The following is a 17,294-nucleotide window of genomic DNA, read 5'->3' on the forward strand; positions in this document are numbered from 1 at the left end:
ATATAAAGATTATTATTATTATTATTATTATTATTATTATTATTATTATTATTATTATTATTATTATTATTTTGTTGTTGTTGTTGTCATTGTTGTTATTGTCCTCACCCTTAACCATCTGCATGGTCCAGCAAAAAATAAAATAAAAAAGTGACTGAAAATATGTCTCAGCGTTAAAGCACTAAAGCACTACAGTGAGAAAACCCTTGAGATTTAGAATGTTTTTTTAAAACTAGGTTAGGGGAGAGGCATGGAGTTGGTGTAGAGGTAAAGTGAGAGCAGGCAGTGAGAGGGAGTAGATGTTCATGGTAATACAAGTAATTGAGTATGTTTAGGGTCAGTCTGATTCTGCTGACCCGAGTCCACACCCTCTCCTTGACCCCACCACCATATTTCACAACCTTTAAGTGAACGTCTCTCTGGGCCAGGAAGGTTTCCGCTACCTTCCAAGAACACCTGACCCACACACTTTCTTTCCTTTGCTTTCGTCTCCTGGCTGCGTGAAATACAATGTCTATAAATTCACTTGGAAAATATTCTTGTGGGGGGTTTTTTTCACACCACTCTACATTTCATACTTTCTGTCTCTATGTGTGCATGGGTGGCTATGCAATTTAATCATGAATCGCAGCCATTACATCAGAGGTCACTGTTGTCATTAGCATCATCGATTACATCATCAAGGCGAGACAATGCCATGTCCTTATAATCACCTCTCATCGTGGAGAATGTCAATTTATATTTTCATACCCTACAAACATAATATTTAAAGGCTTCACTAAATGTCAATGATGTAAAGTTCAAATCATTTTTGTGTCTCGAGGTCCTCCTAAATAACGACAACTGAACAAGTGACATCATGGATCTGAGTACTTAAGAGCTTTTTAACACCTTGTCACAGCAATTAATCATCTAATTTGACAACTGTGACCATTATGAACATTATCATGTTTAAACTCTCCACCCTTTCGATTTGTGCTCATAATGTCTGAATCAGGAATGAGTGTTATGAGTGTTATGGCTTTTTTTTTTTAATCATGTACCACATAAACCAGGATGAAATTTAACCATGACTATAATTATTTCCTCATTGTATGCTCAACATATGATTAATGGTTTTTAGATGAAAATGAAAGGATGAAGGAGCTTTTAGTCAAAAATACAGTAAACGTAACTTTAACCACAGACCTTAACCATGTGTTTATTTTAACTGTACTTAAGTTCTGGAAAATTTGCAAATGCTAAAGAAGTTACTGCTAGTTGAATAGTAAAGCTGTTGTAGAATGGTTACAGTAAAATATGAGTCATTCTGGCATACTTGGCTATAATGAGACACCATTAAAGTAGGGAAATTAATGCATTTAGTGCTGTGACATGTACAGGCATGTTGATTTTAACCATTGTATTACAGAGAAGAAGAGGTGCACTGTTATGGATTTGGTAATACCAATGTAATGGCTTTAAGACTACCAACTAACATTTCATTCAAATGTAGCAAGGAATTTTATTTGATCAAAATGTCTATATTATTCATCAACCTTGATTGAATTCAATATTTTAGCGTATCAAATGACCAAATGTCTCACTTCAGTATCATTCATTTATCTCAAACTCTTTCTGATTAACAGCAACCTCATGAAAATTTCATTTGATGCCTCCAACACTGAGCTAATACACAGCTATTGAAGCCCATGCATCAATTAGTGTGTGTTAGGTGTTTGTGTAGTCGCCATTTTAATGCTACGAAAGATTAACGTTCATTGGATAACAGGCTTTTAACGTATAGTGTCACTGGGAGTTGAAATGGGCTCTTTGTAAACCAAATTTTCTACATTTTATGAATGACTTTGAATTATACATAAACCTTATAGAACAAACTAAGAATAAAAAAAAGCCTGAAAACATTTCTGGCTGTATATCTGGCAGTATTCTGGCAGTATTAATGTTTTAAATAATGTGACTATGTTCAATACCTCTTGTTCTTGTTGTGGTACAGTCTAATTATAAAGAAAGAAAGGCTTCACTGGGATAAAGTGGTCCAGTCCCTGAGGCAGTGAAGCAACCCCAAACCATATAATTTCCACCACCACAGATTGTATAAGGTGCTTCTCCTGAAAAGCTGTCTTTGGTCAGCACAAAATATGTCTGTTGTTAAAGTAGCCATACAACTCCATCTTTGATTCATCTGTCCAGAGCACATTATTCCAAAAGGCCTGGTCTTTGCCTATATGTTCATTGGCAAACTGTAGTCTTGCTCTAATGTTCTATTTAGACAGTAAAGGCACACCTCACATGCTGCTCAAATTTATGCAATCTATTTCTGATTATAGAAATAGAAGTAAAAGCATATGCAGTTTGAGACCAACGGTTGCAAGACTTACTAGCAGATCCTGTGATGAAATTTTGGGGGTTCTTGGAGACTTCTTTTTGCATCAGGCAGTCTGTTCTTGGGCTGAATTTTCTTGGACGGCGAGTCCTGGACAAATTGGCAGTTGTTTGAAATCCGCGCCATTTGAAGATGATTTTCCTTACAGTGGAATGATGTATTTTAAATCATTTGGAGATCTTTTTAAATCACTTGCCAGACTCCTAGGCATCCACAGCCTTTTTCCTGAAGGCCTTACAGAACTCTTTAGATCTTGGCATGATGACACCACACACCTCAATAGCAAAGGGAACACCAGACACTAGATATGAGAGGTGTATAAATAAGACCGGTTCCACCTGCACTCCTTAAGCAGGTTCTGATCACTGGCACCCAATCTTGAACACCTGACTCTAATTTTATGGACTTGAACGTGTGATGTAGGGGTGTACTTACTTTTTCAAAGTGACTTATCTGTTTTTTGTTCATTTAAATTGTGAAAATCACTACAAAATGTCAAGTTGTGCTTACACTCTTTCAATAACCACCAGCCACCACTGCGATGTAACATAGAAAAAAGATAACGAATTCACTGAACTCCATATGTCCTTGATTTGTATGAAATTATGAATATTAGGACCATGGTCATGTCTTCCAGGTGCTATCTAAGCAAACAAAATCAGAAAATGCCTTGCTCCTCTCTTCTCTTTTTTTCTCATCTCTGTGTGTCTGGTATTAATCTGAGGAGCATTTGACAATAATTTCAATTTCATTTCAACATAATTGCTTTTTTGGATATTAAGTGTGAGGCAAAATACAGGTTCAAAGAAGAAAAAATGTTTTCAGGAGTGTTTATGAAGTATCATTGACTGTAATCCAGAAATATATGTATACAGATTTACCAATACTAATGTATGTATTATGAATTCTCTCTCTCTCTCTCTCTCTCTTTCTCTCTCTCTCTCTCTCCCCACCCCTCCCTTGCTCTCCTAGTCCCTAGTTGCTTCTGAGTTCTGAGAAATCCCTCCTCTCGGCTCTGCCTCACAGTGGCTTGACTGGATGTAAACCCCCTTAGGGCTCGGAGAGACATGAATAAACCAAACCAGCACCACCGCCAAATTACTTACAGATCAGCTCAGAATTCTTCACAAAACTTTCCCTCTTTCTCTCCCCTCTTTCTATCAGTCCACTCCATTTATTCCTCCTCATATGTTCTTCAGTCTTCAAAAGATTTACTGTTGATGATCTGTAGACCTTGAAGTGCTACAGTAGGCATTAGACAGATATTCAGTTCACACACTCAGATATAGATGGCATATCCTGCTATGCAATAGCAGTTTCACTGCATAGGCTTTCTTACAAGCATAGACCTTTATGAGGACATTGAGACATGATGCACATCTTGCATCAGTTTGAGAAACAATCAGATTGGAAAAGATCCAACACATTTGCTGATCCATTGTGCTTGGGACATATGCAAATAATATATTTATTTATCTGGTAATTGAAAACATGCGAACAGGATATAAGGCTTCGGAAGCACTTTCTTATGAAACATCTGCCACAACTGGTAGTTGGTGTAGGGTTGCGAAACGGTTATGGTCTCCACTTCATAAAAATATTTAATGATTAATTTAGGAATATACATTCCCCTTCTAAAGTATTGGAAAGGCAAGGCCAATTTTTTTGTTTTTGCTATACACTCATTTGTGTTTGGGATGAAAAGATGAATATGAGACGATAGATCAGATTTTCAGGTTTCATTTTACAATAATTACATCCAGATGTGTTAAACAACTTAGTACATGGCACCATTTGTTTGAACCCATGCATTTTTCAAGTGATCAGAAATATTGGAACATGTGACTGACAGGTGTTTCTTGTCACAGGTGTGCCCTGTTACATTCATTGTATTTTTGTTTGTTTGTTTTCATATTGCATCTGTTCCTGTTTCCTGTTTCTAGTCGAACATGACACTGATTGTCAGAAAGTGAATGCATTGCGATTTTGCTTCTTAGCTGTCCCGTGCAGCTCTCTTTAATGGTTTTGTTGAGTTATTCAAGAGAGTACAGAAGCCTGCATGTCTGGCAATTACATTTACATACATTTGCACAGTAAAGATGGCAGAATGTGACTGATGAGTGAAGGTCAGGGGTTACTGGGGCTTTTCTGCATTTTGTTTCAGGGCATGACTAAATCTGTCCCTTATTATTAAGCTGACAGGATGGATTCAGAAATTATACACACACACACACACACACACACACACACGCACACACACATAAACACACAGTGTCCTCCACTAATATTGGAACCCTTGGTAAATATGAGCAGAGAAGGCTGTGAACATTTTTTTTATTCTTTAACCTTTTGATCTTTTGTTTTAAAAAAAAAATACTCTGCTCTCATGGATATCAAACAATGGCAAACACAACACAGATTTATATAAAAAAAAATCTTTGTTAAATATAGGTATGCAACAATTATTGGCACCCTTTTAGTCAATACTTTGTGCTACGTCGCTTTGCCAAGATAACAGCTCTGAGTCGTCTCCTATAATGCCTGATGAGGTTGGAGAATACATGGCAAGGGATCTGAGACCAATCAAATTTCGAGGTCCATGCTGGTGGTCTCTCCTCTTCAGTAGAGCTGCTCGATTATGGCAAAAATCATAATCACAATGATTTTGGTCAATATTGGAGACTTTCTGACCCCAAGAAGCAACTAACTTCTGTAATTCTCCAGCTGTGATCTTTGGAGATTTTTTTGGCCACTCGAACCATCCTCTTCATAGTGCATTGAAACAATATAGACACACGTCCAATTATAGGGTGATTCTTAACATTTCCAGTTGACTGGAACTTCTTAATTATTGCCCTGATGGTCAAAATGGGCATTTTCAATGTTTTCTTATAGCCACTTCCAATTTTGTGAAGCTCAATAACCTTTTGCCACACCTCACAGCTATATTCATTTGTCTTACCCAGTGATATGAATGACTATGGGAATTTGACCTGATATTTATACCCCTGTGAAACAGGAAGTCATTGTTGAATAATTTCCTCTTCCAAGTATATTTTTCTCATATGAATTCATAGGGGAGCCAATAATTATTACATCCCTATATGGGGTGGCCATGGCTCAGGTGGTAGAGTGGGTTGTCCACTAATTGTAGGGTTGGCGGTTCGATTCCCGGCCCATATGACTCCACATGCTGAAGTGTCCTTGGGCAAGACACTGAACCTCAAGTTGCTCCCGGTGGCAAGTTAGCGCCTTGCATGGCAGCTCTGATACCATTGGTGTTTGAATGGGTGAATTGGACACAGTGTAAAGTGCTTTGGATAAAATCCCATGGTGCGCTGATGGAACTTCACACAAAACTAATTGGATGATGAGTTCAGAGTACATCTGTGTAACCACAGGGACCTGAATGTTTTCATTTTCTCTCTCACACACAAATGGTTAGCTCAAGGTTATGGCATACACAAAACTAATAAAGCCATTTAATAGTATGTCTATCTTAAAATGGTGAACATTTCTGGTAATGGTTTGTTTAGTATAATAATAAAACTGCCATGCCCTCACATAACCTGTAAACATGCCATGGAAAAGTTTACCATCACGTCACATTCATTACAAACTGACGAAATGCCACATGTATTTTATCGTTAATGTTCTACACATAGGTCATTTTAAGGCAAGGAGACATTTCTGATCTGCTTTCTGCATTGGAAATAAGTGATGTAATGAGTAGGTGTGAGAGTGTATATAAGCGAGTGCAAAGAGCAGAAGGAGGTTATGTCTTAGGCATTGGAAAGCAAAACACTTATCACAATGACAGCAGGAAAAGCTCTGCGACATGTAACAAAGAGGATATGTCTCCTCACTATAGACACACCTGATAGGTGTGTGTGTCTTCGTCAGGATAAAATGTCTCATCCTTTTTACACATGCTCACTCACTATACTGTATTTCAGCAAGATTAATTACAAAGTGACTGGTGTAACAAGAGTTTAAAGATTGCGCGTTCTATGTCTCGCATTCACTATTTCACAGGATCTTACCAGGAACACAACTGGGCCCAGTATCAAGAGGAGTTACCCGAAACTTGGTTATTTTACAATAGCAGCACAGCTGTCATATTTAATTCCTTACATATTCCTATTTAGAATCAGTCCTCTGATACCACAGCAGTTTGCCAATGCTAACAGTGCTTATTTGTTAAAGCATGACACATTGCATCTGTATCATTTTAGTTCTTACTATCACTTGTGCTATAAACAGTCATTCTCTTATCTTTTAATTAATTCATGTAAACCTCTACTTTCAGGGCTGTACTGTTATAGAAAATCATTATTATCCTCACTTTCTGACCAACCAGATTCAACAACACTATCCGTTGTTACCCAGATGAGGATGATTTCCCTTCTGAGTCTGGTTCCTCTCAAGGTTTCTTCCTCTTAACATCTTAGGGAGTTTTTCCTCGCAACTGTCGCCACCGGCTTGCTCAATAGGGATAAATCCTCACATTTAAAATCTGTATCCTGTGTTTATATGGTTCTGTAAAGCTGCTTTGAGACAATGCCAATTGTTAAAAGCGCTATACAAATAAAATTGAATTGAATTGAACTGAACAATGCAACTATGCTGTTGTATAATAGAAATTACTATTCCAGAAAAATAAAGTATATTCCAGCAACACCTGTAATAATGGATTGCATCACAATGTTCTATAATGTTACACAAAGTTTCCGGTGAGACAAAAATTGCCATTATGAAAACATTAGTGTTAACATTTCTACAACTAGAAAGGTTTCACCAACGTTGTATGAATGCTTCTAAACACTATGTGAAAATGACAAAAAAATATATACATTAACAAAATATGCCCATAACCAAACCAAACACTGATTATCTTATAACATATTGTAATACTTAAGTGGAGTACAACATGCTTTTATACAAAGTATCGAATGTAGATTTCCAGAATATTATATATTGTCCTAAATTATGTATAGTCATAAGTATTAATAAACCAGTTCAGCGACAATGAGCATTATACATTAATAAAGCAATATGAATATGAGCTAATAATGAAAATGGGATCAAGATGTGGCCAAGGGCACACTGAGAAGTGTGTGTGCGTGTGTGTGATAGGTGTTTCTGTGGCAGTGTGTGTATGTGATGATCTTTGAGTCCACTTGATATAGGATTAAATTATAAACACATTATTTCATTTGAATGTGGATTTTAATATTGATATAATCATTTATATATATATATATATATATATATATATATATATATATATATATATATATATATATACAGAGAGAGAGAGAGAGAGAGAGATTAAGTCTATCACTATATAATTATAATCTTAATTGTGTACCCTACATTATTGTAATTTACACAACACCTAACCTCTAACCTACAGAAGATCAATTCAACCATGGCAGCAGTTGAACACATCTTACTTCTACCCATTGTATAAGGTGTCTTGTGATTGGTTGTTGTGTGTACGACATCTCAACATGAAAAGATCTTTTAAGTCAGAACCGTCCATTTGATGATTTCTCCACTAGCACAGAGTTGCATGTAGCTGCAGTGTTGCTGCAAAAAAATAGATTTATTTTTAAAACTTTCTATTTACTGTACTTATTTGTGTCGATGCTTTTTTCAACAAGAAATGGCAACTGTGTTGCATTTTTATATTTTGTCTTGTTTTAAGTTGATACACATTAAATTTTCCAACACTGAAAGCTAGCCAGACGGGAGCCCATGCTATATACTAGCTCGTCAAAATATAACAACAGCTAATGCACAGTGCCTATAAAACTAACTACATCCCCGCATTAAGTTGCCACATGTATTGTGTATTCCTGCAAATACTCCAACAATATATTTTTTTAACAGGCCAACTCAGAGAAAACCATAGAATCAGGCATTTTATTTTTTAAGGGATGCTACAGTGTAGTGACCTTTTAAAAGATCACAGATGAACACAAGAGACACAAATGAGTTCAGTTCAGTGCTCAATATGTCTCCTTCTGTCTCTGTCGGGATCATCTGGATCCAATCCCTCTGGTTGTCTTTTTTAGTGCATGGCTACAAGCAAGTGAGTGTGCGTGCATCAGTAGACAGGATCAGTAAGGTGGAAGCTACTCAGAGGTGAAGGAGAGTTCCTGTGGTGACCCTTGGGAGGTCTCCAGTATCAGGAGCCCAGCAAAGATCAAGAGCACTTTCTCGAGTTAACACACCCCCACACCTCCTACTCCTCCTTCCCCGTTCTTCACTCCTTCCTCTTTACAAAAGCTCCTTTGGCTGTATGGTCAGCATAGCAGCTCCCTACAGATCCAAATTGGTGTATCGTACGAACCCAAATATGAAACCAATTACAGGATTCAGATTGACGCTTACTGACATGACTGGATGGAATTGCTGAGCTTTCCACTTCTCCATTCTCTACCATATACATGGTTCCATCAATCTGTTATTATTCTTTTACATTAAAGTTTGTCTTCAGTTTCCCTTGTTTTCCTTTGCTATCCTTTCCCTTCTCTACTACTATTATTAATCTTTCATCTTCCTCTTCTCATCCTCCTGCCTTTTCATCTTTCAATTTATAATATGTAGACCCAGCTCATTTCACTCCTCCATCTCAACAATAGTTTTGCTCCCTTTCAGAACCATGGAATGTTTCTCCCACAACTTCATTGGGGAGCAAGGATATAAAACATGTGTTTCCAGTACAGAGAGAAAAAGCCCCTCTTTTACAAACACCTGCCAGCAAAGGAGGCAACAACATTAATGAAAATTTAATTCAGCCAAGGCTTCAGTGCTGCCTTTAAAACTGTATTAATCAATCAGATTTCATAAGCCCAGGAGAGTTTATTTTTAACATTCAGGACCACTATTAAAACCAGAGGCCTGGAATGAGTCATCAGATTGTTTTTCGAAAGAGCAGACCCCAGACTCCAGATCAATTTGCTTTGGATGTCCCATGGCTGGACTTTTTAAAGTTTTTTTTAATTACAGTTTCATAGACAGAGGACCTGATAAGCACATAATGGCAGTTTATTAATTAGTTTATTAATCAATTAGGGAGGTTGGTTATTTTCATTGTAATTTTTTTTTTTAATCAGTAACAGTTTCATGATTTTTGTTTTACCCTTAATCACCCTGAGGGATTCTTAGCATTTTGATCAACCAAAATCATATTTAAAATACAATAGAGTAATATGTAAATACCTTTGAATATAACATCTCCTTGTGTTTCAATACAAATGATACACTCAGAATTTTTAAGAACTGGCTGCTACTAGATGGATTATTAATACTAATCTTTGCTGATATTCCTTGATTTAAGACAGTAAATCCCAAATTGAAAAGAATTATGAGAGACATTGCTACCCAAAAAGCCAACAAAGGACAAAATCCCTGCATGATGCATATTTATGGTCAAGGCACACAGCACGGCCACTGTGTGCATGTTTATATCTTGGAGGGGATCAATTTTCCCACAAAGACTGTTTTACAAAAAACAGCTTTTATGTAAAAATTTAAAAAGACTAGACATGTCATTTTGGCTACTGAGCACTACATGTGGCACTAAATTACATTTATCAGAGCTTAATAGACCTAATGTGTTTCACCTTAGTTGTTAATTATGTTTTTAGATCATGTGGATGAAATATCTAACTCTGACTGGCACCACTGCAATAGATTTATCCCATTTTGTTCATAATGCACCGAGGACAAATTTCAATCGATTTCATCCAAGACAGGAGCTTTGAGCCCAAAAGCTGTCTGTTTATAAGCCTGTGTGCAAACTGCTCTTTGAATGAGCAAGAGCTGTTTCAATCAATTTCATGTGAAAAAGTCATAAGATATGATAGCTAACCCCACTGCTAACCCTAACATTAACCTTTGTTAAATGAAGTTCTTATTATTTTACTAGCAAGACCAAGTTGCTCTTAAATGCAACTACCTTGGTCTGAATGGTAAATCTCGCTTTTCTGGATGGTTGACAATGTAGTTAACACTTATTAATTGACAGTTATTTGAATATATACTAAATACAAGTTATTCAAATCATGACTGAATATAAAGTCATATATATGACTAATAAATGAGCAGCAATTAAATCACATTATGTTCCTAAACGTTGATAAATTACTGAACTCTGAATCTCTGCTATTAAATATTGGAACTTAATATTCAGCCTCAGTCAAACAACTGCAAACGTTAAGGTGCAGGCTAATATTGTTCGTGGTGGGCTTTATTTTATTTATTGTTTATATGAACAATGGTTTATTTATTTATTATATATTTTTAAAAAAATTAAAAACAATGGTTAATACAAGTGTTATTTTTTGTTAATGTTGCTTGTGATGTATTAATGCTGAAGTAATTTAAGGTTTGTTCATGTTAACTAATGTGTTAAATAACTTCGCTTAAGGGAACGTTAATGTAAAGTATTACAGTGTTTGTGTTGAGTGGGATAACCACAGCTTGAGTCAGATGATGAAAGAATCATCAGAAGCCTCTGTCTTTGTCTGGTAAAAGGAAAATACCTGAGGTGAAACATTAATTAGCTTAGCATGTTCCCAAAGCTGTGGGGAGAGTCTGTGAAAACACAAGCAAGGGAGAGTTTGGCTGCCCTTCTCCACCAGTTCAGATTAGTGACACCTCCTCAGTGTCTGTCCAGAACCATGTCTGAACTAGCAGCTCATAGCCATTTTTTTCCACATTATTCTGGGAATTCTGTCTCTTGTTGATAGTAAATCTTTGCATATCCAGTCATCATTATGAGGCTGCGATGAAGCAGGAGAGGTATGAACATCTGATGTTTATTTTGTGTAAATCTTTTCCAGAAATCTTTGCTGATTTTGGTCTGGACTGTGACCTGACTTGATGCTACTAGACATGAACTTTTAAACCCAGAGTAGCAGATATTCACTGCAGCTGATTGAGTTGTATATGAATATGTGTGCATCTCACAGAAAGCAGTTGATAGAGGAAGTAAGTAGTTTTACTTTTATAGTATACTTTAGGTTCTTTATTTTATTTCACTAAATATGTCTTTTAGTTCTTAATATTAGTCATGGATTAGCAACCACATTTAAATATCAGGACTGAGAAGGTAAAATTCGTCAGACCATCTCAGTGTGTGTGTGTGTGTGTGTGTGTGTGTGTGTGTGTGTGTGTGTGTGTGTGTGTGTGTGTGTGTGTGTGTGTGTGTGTGTGTGTGTGTGTGTGTGTGTGTGTGTTTGAGACAACAGTTGAGGTAGGTACAGTATACAAGTTCACTCAGAGAAAGAAAATGAGAGCAAGAAAGTCGGAGAGAAAGATTAAAAGAGTGAGACAGATGGAAACTTCTATTCAAAATGCTTGATGATGTGTGTGAGAGAGGGGTGTGTGTGTGTGTGTGTGTGAGAGAGAGAGAGAGAGAGAGAGAGAGAGAGAGAGAGAGAGAGAGAGAGAGAGAGAGAGAGAAAGAGAGAGTCCTAATGGAGATAGGGAGGCCACTGAGCCTTGTTGTGTCATCAGTGATCATTTACAATGGGCTCAATCCTATTTTGCATTCTCCATGCTAAATGGGGTGAAGAACGTAATGAGAGACTGATTTCTGGTGAAAGGTCCATCCTAATTTGCTACAGAAAACTCAAGCAGCTGTATCAAATTAATTTTACATTTGAACTATTCTTAAGCACTTTTTTTAAATTAAGTCTATCTAAACCATATAGAATTTGGAGGCACCAAGCAAGATTTTTCTTTTAGCACCCTCCTGAGTTGGGGTTCAGATGGTGGCAGAATAAACAACTACATGTATGTGGTATATTCACAGGAGAAAAGCAGAAATTTCAGCAGCTGTAGAACTTCTATGTTTTATTTCATTTGCCACTGAATTGAGTAAGTTTAGCAGTTACATTCAGCATTGACACATTATAGCAAAATGTAAGTACAGTATTGTTGGCAAAAATGTGTACATTGGCAACACTTAAGCAGAATGCTAATCAGGATCAACATGTAATGCATTGTTTGAAGGGACTAAATGTTGAAACTATCTTTGCCTGCTAGCTAGCTTCTTTGAGTCAATTCTTTATATTCTCCAATTCTTTGTATATATTTATGTGTTCTCTCTTGGGCTGTGCTGTGAGTGTCTGGAGTGAGTTTTGTTTTGCTTTTGCTTTTAAACTGCCTGCTTATTACTGCCTGTTAAATTGCCACAAGTGTGATAAGATTTAACAAACATCCTTTTTTAAATTCTTTTTCTCATCTATTTTCCTTTTTCTGCTCCACACACTTATTTTCAAGGCTATGGGCTATGTCCCAAACCACTGCACTGAAAATGTCTAAATACTACATTACTATAAGTACTGGTAATGGTAAATTATACATGATGTGGTGTACTATTTGGACTTAGTATGAATGTAGTATGGATTTTGGACTCAGCCATTACAAAACACAACCAAACATGCTCTTTTTCTTCTTCACAAGCTTTATTAGGTATTTATTATCTTAAGGGATGGTGATTCAAGCTGTGCTAGAGGCTCGAAAGGAGCATGATGTAGGGCAGGGTGTGATAAGTGTCTTAAGGTAGGTGAGCTGTGGGCTGTTTTTGGCTTTGTAGGCAAGCAAAAGTGCACTCAATCTGATGTGGGCAGCTACAGGAAGCCAGCAGGAACACAGCATCAGGGTAGTGTTGGAGAGCGTGGGGAGGAAGAAAACAAGTCTTACAGCTGCATTCTGGATTAATTACATTCTGGATCAAGGGTCAGATGGTGAACAGAGAAAGACCTGCCAGGAGTGAGTGGCAGTAGTCCAATCGTGAGAGGCACCGAACAAGCACCTGAGTGGCTTCTGTGAACAGGAAAGGCCAGATCCTCCTGATGTTATAAAGGAGAAACCTGCGTGATTGACTCAGGTGAGCGATGTGAGAAAGAAAGATAGTTGGTTGTCCAGAACTACCCCAAGCCTGCATGCATTGTCAGATGATGTGGTCTGAATGTTGCCCAGTAAGATCACCTTGGACTCAATGAAGGGATACATCTCCAAGGATATACAGCTGCACTTAATTCTCTCTGATTAGGGCTTAATACATCTGACAGCCAAGGAGCAGGGCACAAAGACTTTCTAGGTTTGGAAGATAAAGGACAGAGGAAGTCATTAGATGGAGTAGTGTTGGTGGCTGATTCAAGAGGTAAAGAGAAAAGGAGTCAGGTTGTGGAAGGGTTGATAGGATGCTGGAAGCCATGGAGGAATAAAAGATTTAGTGGAAATTGTGGCAAGTGGGGGGGATGTATGAAGAATTTGTGACAGGCAGTGCAGAGAGGGTGAGGGTGAAGGATACAAAGTGGTGATCTGGAAGGTGGAGTGGGGTAGCACTGATGTTTACAGCTGGGGAGGGCAAACTGAAGACCAGGTGCAAGACATTTCCTTCCTTGTATGTTGGAGTGCTGCTGTTAAATATCAGGTTAAAAGAGTGCAAAAGAGAGACAAGGCAGGAGGACTGGAGCTTGTCAGAAATTGAGGTTAAAGTCCCCAAGGAGAGTGAGAGAGGTGACATCAGTAGGAAAGGTACTTTCCTATTGGAGGATGTCCAGTTTCTATGGGAGCCAGGAGGGCAAAAGATGTGAACTGGCTGGAGAGATGACAGTAACAGCATGGAATTCAAATAATGAGATGTTGAAATGAGACCATGCAAGAGGTGACCATCTCTGAGACAAAAGCAAACCTGTACTACCACCCCTGCCAGTTTCTCGTGGAGTGTCAGAGAAAGCATAGGAGGATGACAGAGCAGACAGTATAGCTGCGTCCTCTTAGCCAAAAAAAATGGGTTCAATCTACAGTAGAACCCTCAAGCCCTTTTTAATGAATGTAGTTACTATTATTATGACTATTATTATGATCCTGTTATGATATGGCCCCATTCATTAAAAATAATAATAATCAAACCACCATGTTCACAGTGTACTTAGCAAATAGGAAAAATAATTTATTGTAAGAAGTGGTGTGATTTCTCTCCTCAATATTGGACTGCAGTTTTTTGTCCAAGTCTTTCCTGGTGAGTGTTTATGAATCATGTAGTTGGTTTCCAACTATTAATCCCAAAAACGATCCCAGATTGAATCATTTTTAAGAGGCAGACCACAGGCGATTAACAGAACTTTGCTTCCTTTCCTCTGAAAGGTTTTGTTCATAAACAACATTGAACACATATACACATACATGGTCACACACACACACACACACACGCACAAACTTATACACAGTCTCGAGCCCACTCACTGTCAGAATACAATCAGGAGTAAGAGGCTGTGTACTTAGTCTGCCAGATCCGAAGTACAATGGGAGGATTGTGAATTCAGAGAGAAAAGAAAGTGAAGCAGAAAGGGATTTTTATCGTTGTCTAAGGGGCATGTTGAAACGGTTAGTGTGCTTTATATGTATATCAACACTACTCCTGCAGGTTCTGCATATATAAAGTCTTTCAAATGGACTTCCTGAAGATTTAAAGAGTCAGACCTTCGGACATGTGAATCAGCTGCGTAATGTTCAGTAAGAGCATTGTGTATAATGTTTTATACTGGTTTTGGAATATTTCTAGTCTGCACTGCACCTCTAATCGGTAAAGAGTTCTTCGACACTTATGGAACCACATTTACCTTAATAGTACTTCCTTAGGGAACAGCCGCAGTTCAGACTTGGTTCAAACATGGACTCACATCTTAAAGTCTTGTCAACACACTCATCTGCCTCTACAGCTGAAGGCTTAAAGCCCACATCAGCTTGTAGCAATTACTTCCAGATTGGAAATGTGCATTGCTAAGGCTTTGTGATGATGCATGTTCCAATATTAGTACATTTATTGGCAAACCAAAGTTGTTCATGTCACTGGTGCCCTGATGAACAACTACAGAACTGTGAGATTATAGATTTTCTCATGATTAACATGACAATGTACTACTATTTTAAATAAAACATAATAATAATCAAAATAATACAAAGATTTCAACATTAGCAACAGTTCAGCAATGCATGTTTTGTGTTAAATAGTACAAATGATTGCATTCATTTTAAGTTCATCTGTTTGCTGATAAACTGTTGGAGCCAGCTCTTATTAAGATTCAATCCTATCAGAAATGTTATTATGTTGCTTTAATGCCTTAAGTAAATCAGCATTTGTAAGATGTATTGGTTCTTTAAACACAGTTAGACACAAAAAAATTAACTTATTTTTGGATTGATAACCCCCCACCCCCCACCCCATACACCACTCTTTGCCTGGATATATCTAATTTCAAATGATACATCCATGAATAACAAAACACTACATTATTTCCTCATCATAGCACTGCACTTAAAAGCATGAGGCTAGCATACCCAAGGATCTCTATATCTGCTCAATGAAACCTTTGTGTGCCTAATTGAGGAAAATTGGCAAAATATCTGCTGCAGAAATACAAACATTTGAAACCTCCTCAAGAATGTTGTGGAGATGAGGGACTTGCTGGCTCTGAGAGGTCGAGGGCCAGCAGGGACTGTGGCTCCCTTATTGAGCATTTTCCTCAGAGAACAATGAAAGAATCCAATCACCCTAAACGCATCTCCATGTTGTCCAAATATCTGCTCCCAGGCACACTCCCAGACACTGTGGTCGGAAATCAGAATTCCTGGCTTGGAGGTGGAGGTTTGTGGGGGTTGGAAGCTGAAAGGAGTCCATTGTTCTTTATATGAGCTGATAAGAAGCGTAAAGCAAGTGGAGTCACTGTGGGGAATTGTGGATAATGAGACTGGTGTAGAGATGGGTGATTGGGTAAAAAAGTGGGTCATTTATATATATATATATATATATATATATATATATATATATATATATATATATATATATATATATATATATATATATATATATATATATATATAATATATATTTATATATATATACAGTCATGTATATAAAATTAGTACGCCCCATGGAAATTGTTGGGTTTTTGGGCAAGCAAACATTTGATCCTTTTTGCCTATCAATAAAGGTGATACACTCTATCAAAAGACACATAAAATTGACATTTTGCAATAATTTTCACAATTTAAATGAACAAAAAACAAATCAGTCACATGGAAAAAGTAAGTACACCCCTACATTTATCATATCTTTAAATCCATAAAATAAGAATTAGTTGTCCAAGATTGAGTGCCAGTTATTAGAATCTCCTTAAGGATGCAGGTGTTATTTAAACACCTCTCAGATCTAGCGTCTGGTGTTCCCTTTACTATTGAGGTGTGTGTCATCATGCCAAGATCTAAATGTTCTGTAAGGCCTTCAGAAAAAAGGCTGTGGATGTCTTTGAGTCTGGCAAGGGATTTTAAAAGATCTCCAAATGATTTGAAAAACATAATTCCGCTGTAAGGAAAATCATCTATAAATGGCTAGATTTCAAACGACTGCCAATTTGTCCAGGACTGGCCATCCCAGCAAATTCAGGCCAAGAGCAGATTTTCTGATGCAAAAAGAAGTATCCAAAAAAACCCAAATTTCATCACAGGATCTGCTAGTAAGTCTTGCAACTGTTGGTGTCAAAGTGCACGCTTCTACAATCAGAAAGAGATTGCATGAATTTCACCAGCATGGGAGGTGTGCCAGGAAAAAGCCTTTGCAAGACTACAATTTGCCAACGAGCATATAGGCAAAGACCAGGTCTTTTGGAATAATGTGCTCTGGACAGACGAATCAAAGATAGAGTTGTTTGGCCACAGTAACAGCAGGCATGTTTAGCACTGACCAAAGACAGCTTTTTAGGAGAAGCATCTTATACCAACTGTGAAACATAGTGGTGGAAATGTTATGGTTTGGGGTTGCTTCACTGCCTCAGGGACTGGACAGCTTGCATTAATTTATGCAACTATGAACCTTTCAACA

This window comes from Ictalurus punctatus, chromosome 7 (genome assembly GCF_001660625.3).
Source record: "Ictalurus punctatus breed USDA103 chromosome 7, Coco_2.0, whole genome shotgun sequence".
NCBI classification, from domain to species: Eukaryota; Metazoa; Chordata; class Actinopteri; order Siluriformes; family Ictaluridae; genus Ictalurus; species Ictalurus punctatus.